The sequence below is a fragment of the Bufo bufo genome, chromosome 9 (assembly GCF_905171765.1).
Source record: "Bufo bufo chromosome 9, aBufBuf1.1, whole genome shotgun sequence".
NCBI lineage: Eukaryota > Metazoa > Chordata > Amphibia > Anura > Bufonidae > Bufo > Bufo bufo.
This window is the reverse complement of record NC_053397.1, coordinates 120,167,832-120,193,944: the sequence shown is the minus strand read 5'-3', so window position 1 is coordinate 120,193,944 and position 26,113 is coordinate 120,167,832. Positions and strand designations below refer to the sequence as shown.

The 26,113-nt window shown below is 44.4% G+C and overlaps 1 protein-coding gene and 1 pseudogene across 1 annotated transcript in view; both read left to right on the top strand.

Annotated features, from left to right (window-relative positions):
* The window catches only part of LRRC52 (leucine rich repeat containing 52), a 507,372-nt gene that overhangs the window by 170,738 nt on the left and 310,521 nt on the right, over window positions 1-26,113 (top strand). The gene's annotated exons all lie outside the window — the stretch shown is intronic.
* LOC120978544 lies at window positions 19,381-20,520 on the top strand (annotated as a pseudogene).

The following is a 26,113-nucleotide window of genomic DNA, read 5'->3' as shown; positions in this document are numbered from 1 at the left end:
AATATAGAAAGTATATTATTGGTATATCACACCCTTGCTTCAATCAGTTTTTTTTTTTTGTGGGGGGGGGCAACAAGTATATCACACCAGTTGCAGCTAGTTCTTTCAATAGTGTTTGTCCCTCTATCTAGCTGCAGTATCACAGCAGAACAGCACACAACTGCTGCACAATACAAATGCACTATAATATACTTTTTATGTTAGAAAGTATATTATAAGTATATTACACCCCTCAGTAAGTCACACCTATACCAGTCCTTAAAATGACTTTTGTGGCCCTATTAGCTAGCGTTTGGTGTCCCTAACAGTCTGTCCCTGCTCCACACAGCAACCTCTCCCTACACTGGCAAAAGACTGAATGTAAAATGGCGGCAAGATCAGGTTTATTTATAAGGTAGAGGGTATGTCAATGTGCTGAAACGTCTCAATTGGCTGTCCTATACCACCTGATGGATATGTCATGGGGTCAAATTTCTTCACAATGTAAAAGAATATGGCGCCGGCGGACATCTCCATATGTTCGCATGTTCGGCAAATCACAAACGAGCAAAGTTTGCCGTGAAACGACCGCCGTGCAAACCGCAAGGCCATCTCTAAATTATCATTCAAATCATGTCTCAAGGCCTTTTAAAATGTCAAACATTGACTAATAGGATACCATACCTTACATCTGGTGGCATTAGGGTGCATTCATGCGACTATTTATTTTGCGGTTCACAAAAGGCGTTTCTGCAAAAAAATACATATGACATCCGTTTAATGTCAGTGTTGCATTGTTTTTTTTTTTGAATAGGACATGTTCTATCTTATTTGCGGGGCTGTGGAATGGACATATGAATGCGGATTCCTTCTGAGCAAAAGGATCTGCCAGAATCCTGCCCCTAACAGGCTGACACCCAGTTTGTCAGACTCTGAACCATTGGTGCAAGGTCCCTCCCTCCCAGTGTCATCTGATCCTTTATCCTATTCCTCCCTCCTGTTTTCCTTGCCAGCTCCTTCCTCAGTGCGCCTGCGCCGATTACGTCACACTACACCTGGAAGAGAAGACTGCTGATTATCGCTGATGCCGGCAGTCTTCTCTTCCTGGTGTAGTGTGACGTAATCGGCGCAGGCGCACTGAGAAAGGAGCTGGCATGCGCGCGTCCTTCACTCAGTACGCCTGCGCCGATAGAGGAACGTTACGAGGAGAGCGCTCGCTGGCCTGTCTATCAAGAGGAGATGGGGCGTGTCTAGAAGCGGCAGATTCGGCACTACCAGCAAGTACACGCCCAACTTGCTGGTAGTGAAGAAATTTGCATATGATAAAAGTATGATTTTTTACAAGAAATAAGCCGCAGACAAAGGTAGGACATGTATGATTGCACTCAGCTGACTTTAGCAAATAGCTAATGTCGGCTAAAGAAAATTGCACAATGGGGGGTGACAGAAGCCCTTTAATTTGCACTATACCAATACAATGCTGCCACCTAGTGGCCTGTATTGGTATATTCATCTAATAGGCTCTGAAGGCTGCTTGAGGCTTCAGCCTATTAGCGCAATGTAACAGGTTCCCCGATCTCAGTTCAGTTCCAGACTGCGCAGATGCCGCGGTCACATTTGACCACGGCATCTGAAAGGGAAAATGTATGTGATCAGCCTTATGGCTGATCGCATACATGTAGCCCTGGTCTCTGCTATTTAAAATAGCAGAAACCCGGTGGCTATGGCACCCGCTGCATAGCGAGCGGGCGCCATGTTTGGGGACCGGACTTAACCACCTCCGGACCGCCGAATGCAGCGACGCGTCCTGGAGGTGGTTGATTGATTCCTTCTGGACGCATATACGCGTCCTCTCGCGAGACGCAAGATTTCGGTCAGAGCCGGCCCGCGCATGCGCATCGCTGGTGTCACAAGGGTGTCAAGAACCATGCCTGACTCCGTTATACCCGGGGTCAGGAAGTCGCAGCGGTTGGCTGCGCGCTCTATGTAAGATAGGGCTGTTTCCCTATGGTAGCTTTCTGAGTTTGCTTTGCAAACCCTTTTGGCTCACTCAGGGATCCGTAGCTCCTTCTCCTCAGCTGTTCCTTGTTCAGCACTCCCAAACCTCCTTATATTCCCCTCTCACACTTCTCTGGTTGCCAGATATAGAGCTTCCTGCCTGGACATCTATTCTGACCCTCTGGAGCTGTGTTGCTGCGTTCTCTGGTTGTTGATCCAGAACGCTACCCTCCGGATCCCTGTTGGACCTTTGTGATCTGCTGTGGTCGCCCACCTGGGTGTATGTGTTTGTCTGTATTGTCTGTCCTCTCCCTGGTGTTTCCCTCTTAGTGTCAGTGGTGTGAACTAGCGATCCCACCGGCCCGTTCACTATCTAGGGCTCATTTTAGGGAAAGCCAGGGTTTAGGCACGTGATCGCCGCACGGGTGAGGAACCAGTCTAGGGACGTCAGTGCAGTCAGGTGCCAGCTGCAAGGTGAGTCAGGGGTCACCACCTTACCCTCTCCCTTGGGCAGGGCTTTCCCTTTTCCCTCCCTGTGCGTGACGCCGATCATTACAGCGGGCCGGCAAAAGTTCCAGAAGTATTTCGTAAGCAACCTGCCAGCCAATGATCGTCGCTGGCAGGTTGCTGATTTTAAAAAAATCGAATCAGAAGCCATCTAACACCTTATATTTATAAATATAAGGTGTTAAATGGCTTCTGTGCTCCTCTGCTGGTCCTTTTCGTCGGTTGGTTCCAGCAGAGGAGCACACATCACTGTGAGTACCCACCAAACACCACACTTAGCCCGAGATCAGCCTCCATCACCCCTATCACCCCAATTAACCCCTTGATCACCCCTTGTCAATCACCTAGTGAAAGGGGAAAAAAGTGATCAGTGTAAAGTGTCACTTTTTTTTTTTCAATGGTATTGACTGATAGTTTTAGGATAGTTTAGGCCCCTTGGTTAGGTAGTTAGCGTCGGTTAGCGCCCAGCCCACCGCACCGCAGTCACTTATTCGCTGATTAGCGTATCGCTAATCAGCATTTGTACTTTTATAGTATCTGTAAGTGATCAAAACTGATCACAGTCAGATCTATAATTGTATTAGTGTCATCTTAGCTCGCCCTCCACCCAAAACGCAGTGTTTGCCCGATCAGGCCTGATCGGTCGCCCACACGTGCGTTCACCCACGCCCGCCCCACCGCAGTGACAAAAAATATATATTTTTTTTGATCACTGCACAATCACTTTACAAGCACTGCGGCGATAAAAAAAATCAGTTTTGATATTTTTTATCAATCGCAGCGGCCTCCGGTACTTCGCTAGCCTCCCATTTGTAAGACAGGCTTGCTTTTTTTCTTGGGTAGTCTCAGGGAATACCCCTAAATTTAGTAGTCCAAATGTCAAACAGGGGGTATTCTTCTGAAGAGGCCTACAGGATTCTGACCCAGTCGGATGAGGAATGGGAACCCTCATCTGACGAATCTAGCGGGTCAGAATATGAACCTGTAGAAAGCAGTGGCAGTCTGACCCAAAGTTCGGATGAGGAGGTTGAGGTCCCTGATAGCACCAGGCGTACCCGGCCCCGTGTCGCTAGACCACAGGTTGTGCAGGATCCGTTTCAAGGGCAGCAGAGTGGGGCTGGCGCTGTCGGATTACGTGGTGAGGCATACACCAGCAGCACAGCCCATCCTGGACCTAGTACCAGCACTGCCGTACAACATGGTGAAGTGGCGAGCACCAGAAGGGCAGTTGAAGCTGGTACGGTGGCACGTGCAATAGTTACCCCGTCGCAGCCACCGCAAAGACAGGCCCGTAGAGCCCCTAGAGTCCCTGAGGTGCTGGCAAATCCTGATTGGCAGTCACCAACTTCAGCAGCACCATTAGTTCCCCCTTTCACCGCCCAGTCTGGAGTTCAGGTTGAGACAGCTCATATCGGTTCGGCCCTGGGATTTTTTGAGATGTTCTTGACTGCGGAGCTCTTGGACTTGTCGTGGCAGAAACAAATCGGTATGCCACTCAATTTATATCCGCCAACCCGGGAAGCTTTTATGCCCAGCCTTTCCGGTGGAAACCAGTCCAAGTTTCCGAAATTTAAATTTTTCTGGGCCTTCTCCTGAACATGGGTCTAACCAAAAAGCATGATTTGCGGTCATATTGGTCCACGAACCCAATTCATCACATGCCCATGTTCTCTGCTGCTATGTCCAGGACACGTTTTGAGACCATCCTGCGTTTCCTGCACTTTAGCGACAACAGCACCTCTCGTCCCAGAGGCCACCCAGCTTTTGACCGGCTCCACAAAATTCGGCCCCTCATAGACCACTTCAACCAGAAATTTGCAGATTTGTATACCCCTGAGCAAAACATCTGCATAGACGAGTCCCTAATACATTTTATGGGTCAAATTGTATAAGCTCTGTGAAAGGGCCACAGGCTATACCCACAAATTTCGGATCTATGAGGGAAAAGATCAGACCCTGGAGCCGGTCGGTTGCCCTGACTACCTGGGGAGCAGTGGGAAGACAGTCTGGGACTTGGTGTCACCCTTATTTGGCAAGGGGTACCATCTTTATGTGGACAATTTTTACACAAGTGTGCCCCTCTTCAGGCATTTGTTCCTAGAACAGATTGGCTGCTGTGGCACCGTGCGACCTAGTCGCCGGGGCTTCCCCCAACGGCTCGTTGCCACCCGTCTTGCAAGGGGGGAGAGGACTGCCTTGTGTAACGAAGAACTGCTCGCGGTGAAATGGAGAGACAAGCGTGACGTTTACATGCTCTCCTCCATTCACGCAGACACGACAATACAAATTGAACGGGCAACCCGTGTCATTGAAAAGTCCCTCTCAGTCCACGACTATAATGCGCTCATGGGAGGGGTGGACTTCAATGACCAGATGTTGGCTCCCTATTTAGTTTCCCGACGCACCAGACGCTGGTATAAGAAGGTGTCTGTATATTTAATTCAATTGGCTGCCTATAATAGTTTTGTTCTCTACAGTAAGGCTGGGAGAACAGGATCCTTCCTCAAATTTCAGGAAGAGATCATCGAGAACCTCCTGTATCCAGGAGGTTCCATGGCCCCAACCACCAGTGTAGTGAGCCGTCTACACGAGCGACATTTCCCCAATGTCGTTGCAGGTACCTCAACCCAACCGTCACCCCGAAAAAAATGTTGTGTCTGTAGCAGGAGTGGAATAAGGCGTGACACCCGCTATTTCTGTCCTGACTGTCCTGACCACCCTGCCCTATGCTTAGGGGAGTGTTTCCGGAAGTACCACACACAGGTACACTTAGCATAGGGATTGCATCTCACAGGACAGGCACACAGGGCTATTAGGGCCCTTTTACTCACAGCTACTGCAAACCTCTCCTTTCACCTGGGATAAAGTGCATAATGTACTTCGCCACATCTTTGGGCGATTTGCGCTTTGCACATTGTCCCATGGGAAAGGAGAGGTTTGTCCTATAAAAGGTAAAAAAAAACAAAAAAAAAAAAACACCGGTAAGCAAAAAAAGTTAACGTTCAGTTCAATAAAGTTTATATGTTATGTTCAAAAGTTATTATAAAGTTAATACATTTATTGCGTTGCGGCCTGGTTTTTTCTTTTTTGTTTTGTTTTTTTTACCTTCCAGGTGGACCAACCGATCGACTAGCTGCAGCACTGATGTGCATTCTGACAGAAGCATTGCGCTGCTGTCAGATTACACACAAGTCGGTGTATGCGGCGCTACAAGATGAGATTTCAACTCTGCAGTAAAAGATACGTTTGCCGAGGCATATGAGCTGAGGAGGCGGCGGTGTTCATTTACTTTGCAAACACTTTGTATATAAAAAATAAATAATAAATCCCGGCAATGATTTATTCATTCACATCGATTGATGTGAATAGAGAAATCTGGTTTGCCAGGGCATACGGTCTAAGTGGGTATGGATGTTGGGCGGAGCTCCTATGTCCTGGCAGACGCCTTTCCCCTCCTTTTTTTTTTTTGCCAGAGATTTTTTCATCCACATTGATCGATGCGAATGAAGAAATCTGTGCCGTTCATTTTTTCTTTCAGCCCTGAGGCTGAACGGAAAAAAAAAATCTCATTACCCGTATGCTCAATATAAGGAGAATAGCAGAAACTCCTAATGCTGGCCATACATGTAATGATTGCGAAGACCCTCAAATGCCAGGGCAGTACAAACACCCCACAAATGACCCCATTTTGGAAAGAATAGACCCCAAGGTATTCACTGAGGGGCATATTGAGTCCATGAAAGATTAAAATTTTTGTCCCAAGTTAGCGGAAAGGGAGACTTTGTGAGAAAAAAAAAAAAAAAAATCAATTTCCGCTAACTTGTGCCAAAAAAAAAAAAATTCTATGAACTCGCCATGCCCCTCATTGAATACCTTGGGGTGTCTTCTTTCCAAAATGGGGTCACATGTGGGGTATTTATACTGCCCTGGCATTTTAGGGGCCCCAAAGCGCGAGAAGAAGTCTGGTATCCAAATGTCTAAAAATGCCCTCCTAAAAGGAATGTGGGCCCCTTTGCGCATCTAGGCTGCAAAAAAGTGTCACACATGTGGTATCACCGTACTCAGGAGAAGTTGGACAATGTGTTTTGGGGTGTCATTTTACATATACCCATGCTGGGTGAGAGAAATATCTTGGTCAAATGCCAACTATGTATAAAAAAACGGGAAAAGTTGTCTTTTGCCAAGATATTTCTCTCACCCAGCATGGGTATATGTAAAATAACACCCCAAAACACATTTCCCAACTTCTCCTGAGTACGGAGATACCACATGTGTGACACTTTTTTGCAGCCTAGGTGGGCAAAGGGGCCCACATTCCAAAGAGCACCTTTAGGATTTCACAGGTCATTTACCTACTTACCACACATTAGGGCCCCTAGAATGCCAGGGCAGTATAACTACCCCACAAGTGACCCCATTTTGGAAAGAAGACACCCCAAGGTATTTTCTGATGGGCATAGTGAGTTCATAGAAGTTTTTATTTTTTGTCACAAGTTAGTGGAATATGAGACTTTGTAAGAAAAAAAAAATCATAATTTTCCGCTAACTTGTGACAAAAAATAAAAAGTTCTATGAACTCACTATGCCCATCAGCGAATACCTTAGGGTGTCTACTTTCCGAAATGGGGTCATTTGTGGGGTGTTTGTACTGTCTGGCCATTGTAAAACCTCAGGAAACATGACAGGTGCTCAGAAAGTCAGAGCTGCTTCAAAAAGCAGAAATTCACATTTTTGTACCATAGTTTGTAAACGCTATAACTTTTACCCAAACCATTTTTTTTTTACCCAAACATTTTTTTTTATCAAAGACATGTAGAAAAAAAAATTTGCGAAAAATTTATATATGGATGTCTTTTTTTTTGCAAAATTTTACAACTGAAAGTGAAAGATTTCATTTTTTTGCAAAAAAATCGTTAAATTTCGATTAATAACAAAAAAAGTAAAAATGTCAGCAGCAATGAAATACCACCAAATGAAAGCTATATTAGTGAGAAGAAAAGGAGGTAAAATTCATTTGGGTGGTAAGTTGCATGACCGAGCAATAAATGATGAAAGTACTGTAGGTCAGAAGTGTAAAAAGTGGTCTGGTCATTAAGGGTGTTTAAGCTAGGGGAGCTGAGGTGGTTAAGGGACAATATTAAAAAGCAACACTGTCCATCATACAGATGTTCAAGGACAAGTCATTTGAAGCTGTTGTTCTAAATAAGTATAGTCTTTCAGAGCAATCTACATTTCTTTCTTTATTATATCGGTATACATTTTCACTTTAATGTATTTTGTCACTTCTGTTGTGCGCATAGCCATGTGTATTAGAGGCAATACAGGTAGGGTTCCTAAGATATGCTTCTTGGGAGATGCAGTTCATCTTTCATAGTCGTATGTAATTGCATCTCCAGGCTTTGGAGACAGGTACACACTGAATGCTGGCACTTAGTGACAGGGGTAAGAGGTTCATCTGTAACACTTACTGTATATCCAGTGACTGGGTCACTGTTATAGGAGCTATCTCACAAGCTTACTTGGTAACATGCATGAGAGCACTTAGCCTAGAAATAATATCTAGTGTTGATCCTATCTCACTGTATCATGAACAACATAAACTTTTCACCCCTATGGTTTGTTTTGGTGAATGGGTGGAAACAAGTTAATTCAACGTTTCCAAAGAAATTAACTTTATGATCCAACATGCCCAGAGTATGCATTCATTTACAATGTTGATTCTACAAATACACAAGTATTAAAAGGGTTGTCTCACTTCAGCAAATGGCATTTATTATGTAGACAAAGTTAATCCAAGGCACTTACTAATGTATTTTGACTGTTCATATTGCCTCCTTTGCTGGCTTGATTCATTTTTCCATCACATTAGCATCTTTACACTATAGCATATTTTCCTATAGTGTGCAAACAAGACCACCACTGCTAGATTGCAGGGTGGTCATAACCATGGATACAAGCAGTGTATAATGTGATGGAAAAATGTATCAAGCCAGCAAATGAGGCAATCACAATACATTAGTAAGAGCCTTGTATTAACTTTGTCTTAATGATAAATGCCATTTGATGAAGTAGAAGATGTGACTATCCAAGAGGACATATAAGAAAAGTTCTTCTTCATGATTTCTAAAAGAAATAAAAAAAGCTTGTACTAGAATCTAGGCGAATGCATTAGGTAAATCTTGTAGAAAATAGGCTTGATTCTACAGTCCTGGCAAAATGGTACACTCTTTCAAAAAATCATGTTTTACTTATCAGGGCCTAAATAAAAATTACATGCTCACCAGCCTCTGCAAACAAAAGAAACTTCCGGTGGCAAAAAACAGAGCATATTTCAAAAGAGCATATTTCAATATGTAGTTTTTTGTTTGTTTTTTCAAACCAGCTTTCAGAAACCAGGTGGGAAAATCGATGTAAACCTCATAATTCAGTAACATGGAGATTTACCTTTAACAGCAAGAACCTGAAGTAAATGACTGCAAGGTAACCATGTTCTATAGCTCCAAATAAGCCTTCCACCACCATGCTTGACCACTGGTATGAGATGGTGTCATCAATCCTAAAGGTCTTGAGGGAAACTTAATAAGCTAAATGCAACAGAATTCTGCCACAGTTTGCACCAAAAATGGAATACATGCCTTGCACAACATTTATTTTCTGTTTTAGACACTTTTTCCACCTTACAAGATAAGTGGACAATGCTTGTTGCAAAGTGAGCTAACCAAAAAGTGATGTCAAGTTATACAAACATTTCTAAAAGACAGCATGAGACATTTTTATAAATTTGAGATATCTTTAGACTGCCTCAACTAAATTTTCACTGTCAAAATATTAAGCAGGATCTGTAAATATTAGACTGAATCTTCACCATTTTTACAGAACCGTAGTTCTGATTTTTGGAGAAAATGGGCTTCTTCCTAGCTCTCCATGAAAGCCATATTTGTGGGCTACTTTCACACTAGCGTTTTTGCTGGATCCGGCAGGGTTAATCAAAAACACTTCCGTTACTGATAATACAACCAATAGAACAATCTTCTTGTGAGACTCAGCGCATTCTATCAGTTCGAAAAAAGGCAGAGGAATGTGATAAGTGATAAGGCAGCAACTACACCGCCAGCAACTTGGCCAAGTGGGAGTTAAGCTTCCACACTATCGAATTGCTGGACATGTATTAGTTGTTTCACTGATTCCGTTATCGATGGTTGACGATAGAGCACAGTAGGGGGAAAAGGAGTAGATTGAGTGGGAGAAGCAGTAACTGATGATTACATTGACAATGACACTGTACTGCTTGTGAATGTGACCTGGCTGCTGCAAAGTAGACCAGAAGAAGGAGGACTGTCTTGTTCTGATTGCTGCTGGCCAGTTCTATTTTCCCACAGGATCTGGATGCCGCTTCATGTTCTGCAGTAGAGCCTTTGTTTATATTAGAATACCTATAGCTTTTTTTTTTTTTTTTTAAGTTTCAACAAAATAACAAAACATACATCCAGAATCAGGACACTGGTCATATGAGAAATAAATGCAAATATAGCGCTGTCATTATGTGTGACCCAGTAATAGCGCCAATGGGAAAATACTGTATTATCCATAAGAAAAAAGGGTTACAAATCCACACCGGAGAAACAGAAGAACATAACAAGACAAAACATCTAGACATACTGATGAGAGATATAAACGTTGGGTGAAAGTGACACAAAAAGTTGCTTGGGGTCATCTGGGTTGACACGCAATGGTTGTATTTAACCCCTTCAAGACAGAGGCAGTTTTCACCATGAGGACCAAGTGACAGTTTGCAAATCTGACGTTTGACTTTTTGAATTTTGAAAGAAAATTTCCAAACCAAATTTAAGGACCAGTTCCGTTATGAAGTCAAGTTGTGGGGTTTATATAGTAGAAACCACTAATAAATGACCCCATTTATAACCTACTCCCCTCAAGTTACTCAAAACTGATTTTACAAACTTTATTAGCCCTTTAGGTGTTCCATAAGAATTAAAGGAAAATGGAGGTACATGGTTATACGGGAAAATAATAGCATTCTTAATACAAAATGCATAGTACAATAGGGCTGGAGGGGTTAAAAAAAAATATAAAAAAATTTAACTCACCTTAATCCACTTGTTCACGCAGCCCGGCTTCTCTTCTGTCTTTATCTTTGCTGTGCACAGGAAAAGGACCTGTGGTGATGTCACTGCGCTCATCACATGGTCAATTACATGATCCATCACCATGGTGATGGATCATGTGACAGACCATGTGATGAGAGCAGTGACGTCATCAAAGGTCCTATTCCTACTGCACAGCAAAGATGAAGACAGACGAGAAGCCGGGCTGCGCGAACAAGTGGATTAAGGTGAGTTAAATTATTATTATTTTTTTTAACCCCCTCCAGCCCTATTGTACTATGCATTCTGTATTAAGAATTCTATTATTTTCCCTTATAACCATGTTATAAGGGAAAATAATACAATCTACACAACCCCGATACCAAACCTGAACTTCTGTCAAGAAGTTCGGGTTTGGGTACCAAACATGGCGATTTTTCTCACGCGCGTGCAAAATGCATTACAATGCACCTGCATCTTATCCGGGCCAAAAGCATGACGTCCGTGTGAAAGAGGCCTTAGGCTTTTATTATTTTAAAAAATTGTGCTGGTGACCTGTACTCATTATTGATCCGTGCAATACAGCTCCTTTGCACCAGTGAGACAGAAATACCATACTTAAACGTGCTGTTCAGTCTGAGGGTGACCTGTTGGCATTTTTTCGGTGCAATTCTACTCCTTTGCACCAGTGACAGGGAAATATAATAGTTAATCAGTCTGTTAATTGTGTGGGTGAGATGTGCCTATTTTGTTGGTGAAAAAACCTTTACTTGCCACTGTCACAGGGAAATATAATAGTAATTCAGCCTGTTAATTGGGTCAGTGAGACCTACCTATTATTTTTTTCTGCCAAACACCTATTTTGCATCCGTGACATGGATATACAATTGTTCGTCTCTCTGCCAATTTTGTGGATGACTAAAAAAATGAGGAGAGCATCAACTAGGGGATGTGGCAGTGGTGCTGGTGGTGGAGGTGGAGCTCCTGCCGTAGGGAGAGGACGTTGTCAATCTGTGCCAGGTATGGAACACTTTCCTCTGGTGCACGCAGGCGACAGGACATTCTGCGTCATTTTGCAGGCCTGAATGCCGCTCTAAGAATGGTGAGGCCAGAACAAGTAGAGGCAGTATTAGATTGGATAGATGAGAGTGCCCCTAGTTCCTTCACATTGTCTTCCATCCGGGCCACTACTGAAAATGCAGAGTTGACTCCGGCGGCCCATGGGTATCAGTCTTCCACCTCAACCCCTTGCACATCAGCCAAGCAGTCTGAGCCCCAAGTCATGCAGTAGTCACTTATGCTTTTTGATGACTCTGCTGGCGGGGTTTTTGTGGGCTATCCATCTAGCCCTGCCCCAGAAGTGACAGAGATTGAATGCACTGATGCCCAACCACTTATGTTTGAGGATGAGGACTTGGGAGAACCACCGCAGCACATCTCTGATGACGATGACAAAAAATAGGTGTCAGCTGCTGGGGCTTTCTGCAGTGTGCAGAACGGCCAGGAGGGCATGGGTGAGGAGTGGGTGGAAGATGATATGTAGTCCTGGACCTCACATGGCATCCAGGTCATGCCAGTGACGTATGCAGTTCGGAGGAACAGGTGGGGGTCACGCAGCACCAGCCACACAAGAGAGGGAGCAGGGTGCAAAAGCAGCGCGGCCGTATCCCAGCCAGTATGCCTGCTACTGCCCAACACGCCAAGAGACATAGCACACCAAAGCCAGCGCAAAGGAGTTCCCTGGAGTGCTGACGACAGGACACAGGGGGTTTGTATGCTGTGCAGTCAGAGCCTGGAGCGAGGTATAAATGTTCTAAACCTGAGCACAACCTGCATGACCAGGCATCTAACCGCTAGTGATGAGCGCTAATATTTGAATCAAGAATTTTAAAAGCGAATATCGCCACTTTGAGAATTAGCAAATATTTAGAATATATTGCTATATATTTGTATTCGTGAATAGTGTTGAATATTCTAATTGCGAATATATTACATTGCCGATTTTTCGCAATCAAGTAAACAATGACTGGAGATCACGAATTCTCGAATTTGCGTCAAATATTCAGCCAAAAATTCACTAAGTAATGCGAATTCGAATATTGCCTATGCCGCTTATCACTACTAACCGCAAAGCGTGGGCTGCAGTGGAATAGACACCTCAAGAACCACAAAAGATCAGAGGCTACCCCTGCTCCTTCTTCTGCTGTGGTCTTGGCCTCTTCCTAGCCATCTGGAGTGACAGTGGCACCTACCACCCCGCAAACAGAGTATGTGGCAGTGCCACTTCCACCACTGTCACCAAGCATCTTCACACTGTCCCGTTGAAAATGTTCAGCTGTCCATCCCCCAAACACTGGAGAGAAAGAGAAAGTACCCCCTTACCCACCAGCGAGCCCTGGCCCTGAATGCCAGCATTTCAAAATTGTTGGCTTTTGGGACGGAAAGTTTAAAAAATGTCATGACGGCAGCTGTCCCGACTTTTACAGGTGGGCCATCCCTGCCCTGCACAAACAAGTGGCGTGAAAAAATAAAATAAAAAATCAGGTGTGTGCTCCACAACGCCATTAGTGGCAAGGTCAACATAACCACCAACATGTGGACCAGTAAGTACGTACGGGCAGGGACGTTATATCCCCCTAACTGCCCACTGGGTAAATATGTATAGTGGTGGCTGGGCCTAAGGCGGACAAAGATTGCTGGAGCCTTCTCAGTGCCTCCTGTTGCCTCCTCCGGTTCCTCCTCTACCGCCTCTTTACATCAGCGCAACACCTGCACCACCAACTTCAGCACAGCCAGGGGGAAATGACAGCAGACTGTTCTGAAACTCATATGTTTGTGGAAAAGACCCCAGACCACGCAGGAGCTGTGTGCAGGCATGGATGAACAGACCGATGAGTGTTTGGTGCCGCTGAGCCTCAAGCTCAGCCTGGTGGTGTTCGACAACGGTCGAAATCTTGTAGCAGCTCTGGGCCTAGCCGGTTTGACACACATGCCTTATCTGGAGAATGTGGTGAACTTGGTGGTGCAGTGGTTCCTGAAGAATTATCCTGATATGGGTTATGGAGCCCTAGCAACCGACGCATGACAGCCCGGCTGATCAGCTGTATGAGGAGACGACGAGTGCAGTGCACACGTGCTGTCTCCCTTCTCTCTTCTTTCTGTTCCCTGCTGCTGTCAATGGCAAAGACCGTAGACAGCAGCAGCGGACAAGAAAAGAGATGGCACGTGCACACTGCACAAGCCGTCTCCTCATACAACTGATCAGCCAGGCTGCCGTGTGTGTTGGACCCCCACCTATCTGATATTGATGACTTATCCTGAGGATAGGTCATCAATAGTAAAAGCCCGGAGAACCCCTATAACTTGATGAAGGGAGTTGTCTTCCCCCGGAATACGTTGTTTTGAATACAGTACTTTGAGAAGATCCACCTTATCGTGTCGTGTTCCTCAGTTTTTTTCCCGCCAAGGGTTCTTTTTATTGAATCAGCCATTTTGACCCTTTTTTCAGTTCTCCATTTTCCGTATGGTATAAATATTTTTATAGTACAGGCTTTTTGCACGTGGCGATACCCACAATGTGTATTTATTATTATTATTATTATTATAATTTTTTTTTTTTCATTTTAGGGTAACTGGGGTCTCTATTTATAGCAGCAGGAGAGACAAGCATTGGAGTCTATAAGAGAAGCAATCCAATGATTTTTTTTCCTTATTAAAAAAAAAAATTATAATAATTAAAAATTTAAAAAAATTCTAGAAAATGTAGAAAATCAAATCCCTTATTAGGAAGTGTGGCCTGGGGAATAAGTAGAGGTAAGTATTTTGCCACCAGGAACAGTTGGTGCCCGATCGGGGCCCTTGGTGGATGGTTGGGGTTCGCTGGATGGGCCCGGGCTAGATACCAGCAGCCTATAAAGTTCGGCCTTCCTGGCTGAAGCCGGGTGACTGATGCCCCTTCTATTCAATTCGGCCACCAGTTTCGGAATTGTCCAGTTCCTCAGGGATCCATGACCAGCCAGACCGGAAACCACGGACCCGGAGATGGACGAGGCATCGTCGATGTCTGAGGCCTGGGACATGTTGACCACGCTGTAACACTCTACGCCCTGGATATCACCTGAGGACAAAACCTTTGTTACTAGTACCGGCCCAGGCGTGACTTGGACATGCCGATGGCCCCTCCCCTTTTTTTTTGGCCTCTACCAGAAAAGACCGCCCCTAGATTATGGACGGCCTGATGGACCTGAACTGATACTCACCTGGTAACGGAATTTGATGAAAAAATGGTAACGATTCCGTACTGGAGGCCCTTGCCACCGACCGAGGTGGAGGTTTTGTTAATGGGAAACCGAAGGCACCGAGACCCCAACGTGCTGCCGTATAAACAAGAACAAAAAATGACAATCTAAATGCACTGGGAATAACCCACCTGGGGCGTCAGGCCGTACCCCTGCCCCTAAGGGTAAACGAGAAACATGGCCTAAAGGTTTCTAGGCCACCATGATGAGGACAGAAGAGCCAATAACCAGGATGACATGCCACCCGGGCGTGCTGCTGAATCATGCATGCTGCTATGGGTGAAAATGTGTGCAAGATTGGTGACAATGACCCCTTGGACGTACTTAGACAGGACACCATGCCGCCGGGGCGGCTGACGCGACATTGCCTGAACGCTTCAGACAGACGTGCAACCAAAACGAGTAAGACAACCTGGACATACCAGGTAGGATCACGTGCCACCGGGGTGGCGGACATACTTTGCCTGAACGTTTCAAGCAGACGTGTAACAGGAGATGACATGACAACCTGGACGTACCAGGCAGGACCCCGTGCCACCGGCGTGGCAGACATACTTTGCCTGAACGTTTCAAGCAGACGTGCAACAGGAGACGAGTATGGCAACCTGGACGTTCCAGGCAGGACCACCTGTCACAGGAGTGACCAATATAATGCTTAAACGCTATAGGCGGACGTACCACATGAGATGACAAGACACCCTGGACATCCAGGCAGGACACCGTGCCACGAAGTGGCGGACGTAACATTGCCTGTACGCTTCAGGCAGACATACCACAATAAGGAAAAAATGACAACCTGGAGTTTCAGGTAGGACCACATGCCACTGACGCGGCGGACGCCACAAAGCCTGAACGCTTCAAGCAGACGTACCACAATAAACAAAGCGACAACCTGGAGTTCCAGGCAGGACTACATGCCACCGGAGTGGCGGACGCCACGATGCCTGAACGCTTCAAGCCGACGTACCATAGTAGACAAGTGACAACCTGGACGTTCCAGGCCGAATCCTGTGCCACCGGGGAGGGCGACAGAATAGCGCCTGAACGTTTTTAAAGCCATGCCACGGACATAACATACGGGACGTGAAAATGTGCCTGCGGCCAACCCCTGTGACACATATCATAACCATATAACAGGACATACCACCTACTGCAAGTACGGAATCCTTGGAACGGAATGGAGCGTCAGATACTTGATTAGACGAAAACTCTGCAATATGATGATGCATGACAGCAATGTAAATGTACAATAAATTAAATATTTTTGCCCTTTTTTTTTTTTTTAAATAAACAGACATCGGCACTGCTGCTCCCGCACAGAAAGCCCATCACACCGCTCCAGAGCAGGGCAAGTAGAAGATACCTAAATTAGGGTAATCCTAAATGACACCCCCAGTCAGGGAATTAAATAGCGATCTATGTGAAAGGTGCACCAACACCCTCCTAATGTAGGTAGACAGTGAAACACGTTTGGGGCTACTGTCTATGCAAACCAACCTAGACATAATAGTTCCCCATAATAATTGCTTGTACCCCGCAATTCTCGCACATTAAAAGTTAGCTGTTGCCACAACACGGACATAGGTATGAAGACCCCAAAGTGCATGCCCTCAGTGGTGGCATTTGTGTCCTGTGATATTGATCCGTAAGAAGCAACACCCGTCACAGAAGATTTATATATATTGCTCCACACTGCACGGCTACATGATTGAAGACACTGCCATAGTTGTAAGGCTTGTCATGTGGCGTGCAGGCAGTTATTCACAGCACCATATACAAATGAACCTTGTGACCGGTATTGACTTGAGGTGTGGGGAGCAATATAAGGCAAACATCAAAGCCACAATTACCGTGAATTCTTACATTTCAAACCAGCGTTTGCCGCCTGTTACTACACATGCCTCAGTTCAACAGGCTTAAACAGTTTGTCCAGTTCCCATGGAAACCAGCCACGTGCCTAGGAACAGCACGCGCTGGCCTACATGCCACTGCCATCCACCATGACCCCCGGCGGGTCTGAGAAACCAAAGAGCGCGCTACCAGGGGCGGCGCCGCCGGCGTGCCTAGCAACCGGCACCCGCGGCCGCCCCCCGGAACACACAAACGCCCTCGGCTGACAGTGCCGGCCGGCTGGACCAGGAGGTGAGCGGAGCTCCGGCCCCCAACCCCCCCGCGTGGATGCCATCCCCGTGGTGATGAGCCTTGCACCGCCGTATGCCGCCCCCTGCACCGAGGTAAGAATCCGACCCGGAACAGGCAACGGATATAGCTTACCTGAGACGAGGAGAAGCCGATCCCATACTTACCCGGCTCGAGGATTGAAGGCGCCAGACGTGACCGGACGATCCAGGTAACTGGCTGCCCCAACCATCCACCAAGGGCCCCGATCGGGCACCAACTGTTCCTGGTGGCAAAATACTTACCTCTACTTATTCCCCAGGCCACACTTCCTAATAAGGGATTTGATTTTCTACATTTTCTAGAATTTTTTTAAATTTTTAATTATTATAATTTTTTTTTTTAATAAGGAAAAAAATCATTGGATTGCTTCTCTTATAGACTCCAATGCTTGTCTCTCCTGCTGCTATAAATAGAGACAAGGATCTTTCCTATGAGACAGGACTATACACACAGAAGATGGAAAACCTACTGTACAAAGTCTGTTATCTGGGAATTTGATTAACATTAACAGTACATCATTCATATTGAGTTAACATACATGTGAGTTATGATTTATTTGATGTTTTATACTGTTAGCTGGATCTATGATTGGTTGACAATTTATTTTCATCCTTCTTATATTTTTAATAAATATTGCCAAGTTTAATATACTTCTGGGCCCATTTATTTAAGCCCGTCTGTATTTAGGCGTATTTTAATTTGACTTACTTTTGTCAAATGTTTGTTAAAAGTCGCACAGCAGTTCATGAATTAGACTAGGCATATTGGTATTAGGGCTCATGCACATGAATGTGTGCCACCAGAGCCATGCATTGGGACCACTAATTCCAGTCCCCAATGCATATTTACCGTCTGTGTGGCCAGTGCTGACGGATACAAACCCATTTAACTTGAATTGGTCTGCAATCTGTCCACACCACAAAAAAAAATAGAGCATGTACAGATCTTCCATATTACAGACCTATTCAAGTGAATGGGTCCACATCCGTGAAACAGTGCGCACGAGGCCGATGCCTGTATATTGCGGACCCGCTGTTTGCATGAGACCTTAGTCTGGTTGTTCTTTTTCAGTAAGACAGGTTCATATTCACTTAGTTGATTTTTGACAAAAAAGTCGCACCTCAATCCCTGAGGTGGAGTAGAAAATTAGACTGTTTTTGTGACAAATTCAGGGGGAAAGAAAGACTCACCTACATAAACAGTTAGGGAAAAAGTCACAAAAGTAAAGAAAACTTCAGAATTAGTCAAAAAAATCAAAAAAGGCGAATAATGCGCAAAAGCCTCTAAAACAGGTGCAATTTCAGTAGTAAATGCGACAAAAAAAATGACTGTCTAAAGCAGGATTTTTTAGACTCAAAACAGGCGCTGAAACTTTTGGAAATGTGCCCCCTTGAGTGCTAACCATTTTTGCAATTGTTTATTAATCCTGGGTTCAAGCCCCAGATGTTTTGGCCTTGTGACACCCCAAGAGTGTGTAGCCCACTCTAGTACTAGCCCATCTGGCATTTGCCAGAATTTCCAGATGGGCAGTTTGGGCCTGATGGAGAAATCTATTGCAGAGACACTTTTTTTTACTCTGTACCAACTGTTGATTGACTTACTTTAAGAAAGTTTTCTTATACCAATATTGTGGTGCATTGAGGGCCCTGCCCCTTTTGGTTTTAGGAGACTCAGAAACAAGGCAAGATTTAACCTGACAAAAGTCTCTTTACCATGTACACAATGGGAGTTGTAGTACATCCAGCAGTTAACTGTACACAGTGCCAATTCCTCCCAAGCATGAGCTAAGCAGTTTGATTCAGCAATAGCCCTGTGCTTATTTCTTCTCTTGCTAAAATATCCGATTAGAGATGAGCGAATTGAATCCCCCTTAGTGGAATTCGATCCGAATTTCAGGATAAATTCGATTCTCCTCGAAGCCAAATTTCCTCGTACTTCGTCTCAGCGAATTGATTTAGCCGGAAATAGTGTAAAAAACAAAAAAAAAATTGCCTCCTCCTCCTTTCTCTCTCACACACACATTGGTCGGGAGCGAGATTTATCTCACGCAGCAGCGGCCATTGCGCTCCCCTCTCTCTCTCTCCCGCTCTAGGTCGTCGCTCTTCTCCTCACAGCTGCCGCCAGAAGGAGAGGGGATCCCACCGCGGTGTTTCGTTCCCCACCCTCCCTTTCCAGGAGCAGTCCCTGCACTGTCTGACCGAGGAGCTTCCTCTCTCCTCCTCCTAGCCTGCCAGGCCGGAGCCTGCACCCCCTCCCTTCTCACCCTTCTCCGCTCTCTTCGCCACTCTTTATCTCGTCCTCCTCTTTCCAACATGTCGGTGCCGACGGCCAAACTAAGTAAAAAGGAAGTGAACTCCAACCACGACGGAGCGGACGAGACCTCATAAAAAGAGCAACAGGATGCAATTGAGCATATTGATGAAGTACAGAATGAAATAGACAGACTGAATGAATGAACAAGCCAGCGAGGAAATCTTGAAAGTAGAACAGAAATACAACAAACTCCGCCAGCCATTCTTTCAGAAGAGGTCAGAATTGATCGCCAAAATTCCAAATTTTTGGGTTACAACATTCTTCAACCACCCACAAGTCTGTGCACTCTTGGGTGAAGAAGATGAAGAAGCTCTTCACTATCTGACCAGGGTGGAAGTGACAGAGTTTGAAGACATAAAATCAGGCTACAGAATAGATTTTAATTTTGATGAAAACCCTTACTTCGAAAACAAAGTTCTCTCTAAAGAGTTCCACTTAAACGAAAGCGGAGACCATTCCTCAAAGTCCACAGAGATTAAATGGAAAGCTGGAAAGGATTTGACAAAACGTTCCAGCCAAACACAGAACAAAGCCAGCAGAAAGAGGAAGCACGAAGAGCCTGAAAGCTTCTTCACTTGGTTCGCAGATCATTCGGATGCTGGTGTTGATGAGTTAGGAGAGGTCATAAAGGATGACATCTGGCCATTACAATACTACCTGGTTCCTGATATGGAGGATGAAGAAGACGAAGGGGAGGAGGAAGATGATGACAACGAAGAGGAAGAAGGATTAGAAGATATTGATGAGGAAGGGGATGAAGATGAGGTCGAAGGAGAAGAGGATGATGATGAAGACGAAGAGGGAGAAGAAGCGGAGGAAGATGAAGGTGAAGATGATTAGGATTGCAATTTTTGGATTCCACAGTTTCTTTTTTTTTTTTCTTTTTTTTTTTTTCCTGTCCCCGGGAGCAAGATGCTGTTGTCTTTTTCAATTTCCCCTATATTTTGTTACCCCCCCTTTTTTTTATTTTTATTTATTTGTGTGTGTGTGCTTGGTCGCCTTGTTCTAGGTCTTTTTTTTTCCTCTCCTCTTTATACCATGGTTCATAACTTTATTTTTGGGGAGAGGTGAGAACTATGTAAAAATACAGTGGAAATCTCTAAACCTGTTTCTGTTCCTAAGTCATTCTCCATTCAATAAACAATATACATTGTACCATCCTATGGTGTATGGGGGCCTGGGTGCCCCTCGGCCGCCACCACCGGTGGAGGCCGAGGAGCATCCGGGACCTTGTGATTAGTGGTCTAGCTTTCACTTGATTTTATTTTATTTATTTTTTTCTTCCTTCTTTCCTGTGTGTATCGGGCTCAGAGGTTACATTGTCTCCATGTGAATATGGACAGATAACATTTACCAACATGTATCGGTCGTCTTTTTATTTTATTTTTTCTTTAAAAAATGTAAAAGTAAAAAAAAAATAAACAAAACTGGGGGAGGGTTAGACAGTGGGACGGGTTTTCAGAGACATCAAGGATGGATGGGAGGGATGGGTCGGGCATTTTGGAAACATGGCTTTTTCTCTTTGGCATGTTTGTGATGTTTTTGACGACATCCATGCAGTTTAAGACACTTTTAAAACGAGCAAAAAATCAAAAATCAGGTGGCTCTCTGTTCTGACAACCCTTCAGGACTTTCCCTTAAAGGACCCTGCAGGCAAATATTCGAAACGGACATGAGTATACTTTTTTTATTTTTCCTCTGGAAAGATAAATGCTCAGTTTTAAACATTAAAGTGTACAAGTTGCTTTGTTACAATAAAACTAAATGTGTACACAAAAAATAAAATAAAAATTCAAGCTTACCTCCTCCAGTTGCTCGCGACGGGCTGCCATCTTGATTGAAAATCTTGGGTGAAATCCCATGCTTTGTGATGACGTAATCTCGCGTTGTTCGAGATTTTGCTCCAGATCTTCAAGCAAGATGGCCTGCCCGTCATGAGCAAATGGAGGCAGTAAATTTGCTACAATTTTTTTTTTATTGTTAATTTTACACAGTTTTTACACTCAGATGCCGTAATCATGTATGAACACGGCATCTGAGGGGTATAATGACGGGGCAGGCGCTATCGCAGCTCCCTGTCATTACATCCTCTACTTACAAAAAAATGTGCATTGTGATGAATTAATTCAATAAATCAGCCGAATCTAAACTTTCAATTATTCGCTCATCTCTAACTGGGATCTCTGGCTAGCAACTACAATCTGGCAACAGTGGCTGTAGTGTCCACTATTATGGGGTGCACAGGGTGTCTTAACTTATTTTCCATTACACCACCATGACGGCACACATGAGAGATTGACCCCTGACCTCTGTAGGGGCAGGAACAAAGAAAGGTTAAATTGACCCCTCCCACCACCATACACCAGTGTGTTCCTGCCCCTACAGTGGCCAGTGAAAGGGCCCCTGGTTTGTCTGTGGGTGAACCTCCGGCCGGGCAACCACTAAAGACCAATACACGTTGATAGGTTTAAAATGGTTGTCCCTTTATTAGACATCGTAGACAATTTATAGATACAAACCACAAGATTATCATATACCTCCCCTAAGCTTAATCCAATCAGGTAACGAATTTATCAATCTCACCTTTATACAACCTTAGTAAAAAAGTCATGATAATTTCCTAGAAACAAGGTACATATGTGATGCATTTATAATTCTTGGAATTAAGATATCTAACCATAATCTTTGTTGACTTTAGCTTTGTTCAGATATTTCGCGGAATTATCTTCGCTTATTTTGTACCAACATATACCTGATAAAAAATGTCCTTCACTTATCTAAACCAGAGGTGAACGTCAAAATATAAAAATGCTTATATCTACAACCCGTATTGATGTAAAATCTATCTTTTTGCTAAAGCCTGCATATCTCTTTCTAGCCATGCGGTTTTAAGCTACCGACCTCTATTTCCTCTTAGCTCGTGTTGCTAGACCTCATTTCCTGTTTAGCTTGTGTTACTAGACCTTGCTGTCATAAGAGTATAAAATATTTCCTTTAAAGAAGAACTCTGCATATTTAATACAAGCATATAAGGCTGAATTATTATATATATATATGTGAACGTGTGTGGATATAGACATAATTTCCTTACAATCCCCTCTTTGATCATATGGAATTCCCATTCCATATGATCACTCCTTATACCACACACCCCTTTTCGGTATTTTTCTCAGAGTACTTCCCTTTTTAAGGGTGACATATTCACAGTTTCATTCTCTGAATCATCTGCTTACTAAACGGTTCAGGAAAGCTTTGATCTTTCAAGTCATCAGTTTCTAATTCATTGGTATACTCCCTGAACATAAATTCTTCCTCATACAAGTCCTGCATAGTCTTTGGATCCTTTGGACTAAGTGGTTTTGGATAGCCTTTTAGCCATCGCTCATATCTACTTTGCAGGCTCGGGGGTATGATCAAAGCCATTTCCTTTGTAGGCATCTTGTCCGGAAGACTCATGTTTGTCCGGGGAATTTCTTGAGGACTCCTTCTGGCGTCTTTTTGAGCCGGCTGGCGTGTATCCACTGTGGACTCTGGTCAGTAAGGACAGCCGTTCGAGCCACTCTTAGAACCTCAAATGGACCTTGGTAAATTGGACCAGTCTTGTGGCGAGCAGCTAGTTGTTTCACCAGAACTTTGTCTCCCGGCAAGAACGGATGAGTTGGGTCTGTGGAAAGAGGAGGAAAGGTGACAGCAACCTTATCATAATTTTCCGAGAGTATACCTACCAAGTGTTTCACGTACTGTTCCTGCAAGGCAAAAATGTTACTGTCAGTATCCGATTCTTCACGGGTATTAGGGGGTCGACCGAATAACACTTCATAAGGCGACAACCCTGTTTGTTTATTTGGTGTCGTTCTTATTTGGTAGAGAATGGCGGGTAGAAATTTCAGCCAATCTTTCAATGTTCCTGAAGTAGCCTTTTTTAACCTATCCTTAATGGTTCTGTTCATTCTTTCCACTACTCCAGCTCTTTGGGGATGGTAGACTATATTGAGTTTCCACTGGAAACCCAAAATCTTTGTCAGTTCTTGTATTAGTTTGTATTGGAAAGCAGGTCCCTGATCTGAATGAATTACCCGAGGGAGTCCATACAGCGAAATCCATTGATTTATCAATGCCCTAGCTGTCACACCAGCTGTTTCTCCTGAAGTAGGTATGGCTACACACCATCCAGAGAACCTACAGACTATGACAAGCAGATATCTTATATTCCCGGGTTGCTTTGGCATGTGTGTGTAATCTATCTGCAAATCTTGCAGAGGGCCTGTAGGTGGTGGTAGATTCCCATGTCTTCCGTGTGCTTTTCCTTGAACATTATTCTGTGCACAAGTCATGCATGAGTCGACCAGATCGTCTATCAATCTCTGCAATTGGTGTGTACAGAACAGTGACTTGTAATGTTCTGAGATGTACTGTTTTCCTAAATGTCCTGGACCATAAAGATAAGATATTAGGAGTGGTGCTGATGCAGTAGGAACCCCCAATATCCGATCTTTTGTCCACATACCTGTACCTGTCGTCTGCAGTCCCTGAGATTTCCAGTACTTGATGTCCTCACTGGTGGACTGTTTCTGAAGTTGATCTACTACTGACTTCCAGTTTTCACTTTCAAAGTCTGTCATGAATAATAACTTACTTTCCCTTTTCGTGTCTCTCTTGGCTGCCATTTTTGCTGCTCTGTCTGCTAGGTTGTTTCCCATAGCTTGATAATCTCCTTTTGCAGAGTGTCCTTTCACTTTTATCACACTTATGGCTTCTGGTAATTGAATTGCATGTAGCAAGTGATCTATGTATTTCTGATTCGCTACCTTCTTCCCGTCTGCTGAGATATACCCCCTATTTTTCCATATTAATGCATAATCATGCACTGTTCCAAATGCATAGCTACTATCAGTATAAATATTCACTTTGTGTCCTGCGAATATTTCACAGGCTCTTGTGAGCGCTACCAACTCAGCTTGTTGTGCTGAAGTTGTGACAATTGGTTCAGCTTCTATCACTTGATTTGGGAGCATGACTACTGCGTAACCTGTTTGGTATGTCCTGTCATCTGGTCTTGTGCAGGATCCATCCACAAAAACATCTATACTGCCAGTCTGTGGTGTGTCCTTTAAATCCTCCCTAGGTGTTGTGCATGACAAGATTATTTCATCACATCTGTGTTCAGGTATTGGGTCTACTTGTTCGTCAGAACCTTCGCGCTTAAGTCTCAAAAGTGTATGCAACAATCTTATCACTGGTGAGGTGTCTGGACATGTCTTTATCAACAGGTTTGCCGTACTGAGTAATATGGTCTCATATCCGGACAGTCTCTGAGCTGTCATGTGTTGTGTGGTCATGTTTTGAAGGAGGGACAAGACTGTATGAGTGGTGAAAAGTTCCATTGTATTTCCATGGACTATCTTGGTAGCATCCTTTACTGACATAGCCGCGGCTGCTAATGCTTGGAGACAGTGAGGCATTCCAAGAACCACAGGAGGTAATTTTTTCGATAAGTATGAAACTGGCCTGTTTCTCCCCCCATGTGTCTGTGTCAAAACTGCTGCATAGGTTTCTCCAGATACCACGCAGTATAATTGGAATGGTTTTCCATAATCTGCCAGGGCCAAGGCTGGGGCTTGGGTCAGGGACCGAATCAATCTCTCAAAGGCTTCTACTCTGTCCTCTGTCCACTCCACTACCTTTGGTGCTTCTGTGAGTGTAGTTTTTCTTAGGATTGAATCCCAATGGGAGCAATTGGGAATCCACTGTCTACAATACACTATTGACCCTAAAAAGGACAGCATTGTAGCTTTGTCCCTCGGCCTGCTTAGGGAGGTCACTGCCTTGACTCTAGCGGGTGAGATCTTTCTCTCTCCTGCCTCTATTATGCACCCCAGATACTCTACCTGGGTACTTGCATATTGGATTTTCTTCTTCGAGGCCAGGTGTCCTTTGCTTGCCAAGTGGTCTAATAAACTCCCTGAATCTATTTCGCAGGCTTCTAACTCCGAATTGGAGAGTAAAAGGTCGTCTGTGTACTGTATTAAGGTGGATCCCCTCTTTGGTTCCCAATCTTCCAATGTAGCCTTTAATACAATAGAAAAGGCTGCTGGGCTATCCCCAAAACCTTGAGGGAGACGGGTCCAAGTCACCTGACCATTATCAGCCCACTGAAAAGCAAAAAGATTTTGTGCATCCCAAGCCACTGGTATGGAAAAGAACGCATTACTGAGGTCAACTACAGTGTAATATCTGGATCCCGCAGGAATGGCCCCAAACACAGCTGTAAGATCTGCCACCAAGGGGGGAAGTGGGATAATTGCCTTGTTTACCTTCCTTAGATCCTGTACCAGCCGCCATGTGCCATTAGCCTTTTTTACGGGATTTATCGGGGAATTCCAGGGACTGACAATTTTCCTAAGAATTCCCATCTGCAAGTATTTCTCAATTTGTGGCTTTATACCCTCTAACTTTTCCTCACTCAATGGGTATTGTTTTTGAAAGGTTGGCATGACCCCCTCCTTCAAACAGGGCCGGTAGGGCTCACAGTTGATCCTCCCTGCTGAGTCTTTACATTTTGCCCAAATTGGATGATTTTCCAGGGACATTGGTATGCTTAAAAAGAACCCATTCATGTCACGTCTCTTTGGGTTTGTCAGGTCACATTTCATTGAGGTTGCTGTCAGTCTGCCCTTTTTGTCAAAGACTAATGAAATCTGTAATGCTGCCATTAAATCCCTTCCTAATAGG